Below are 209 nucleotides of genomic sequence, written 5' to 3' on the forward strand. Positions count from 1 at the left end.
CCGCCCGCCTGCCAAAAACAGCGGAAAAAAAGATCTAAATTAGTCCAACATGTGCCAACGAAGGACCAGAAATAAAAAAAAAACAGCAAAAATATTAAAGCTGCCACAATGTCCAAGTGTCAGGAAGGCCCCAAAAATTTGCAAAATTCTTTGAAAAATCACTAAAACATAGACAAAAGCCATCAAATAATGCAAAAAGGCGTCAGAGG

This window comes from Etheostoma cragini, chromosome 24 (genome assembly GCF_013103735.1).
Source record: "Etheostoma cragini isolate CJK2018 chromosome 24, CSU_Ecrag_1.0, whole genome shotgun sequence".
In the NCBI taxonomy this organism is placed as follows: Eukaryota; Metazoa; Chordata; class Actinopteri; order Perciformes; family Percidae; genus Etheostoma; species Etheostoma cragini.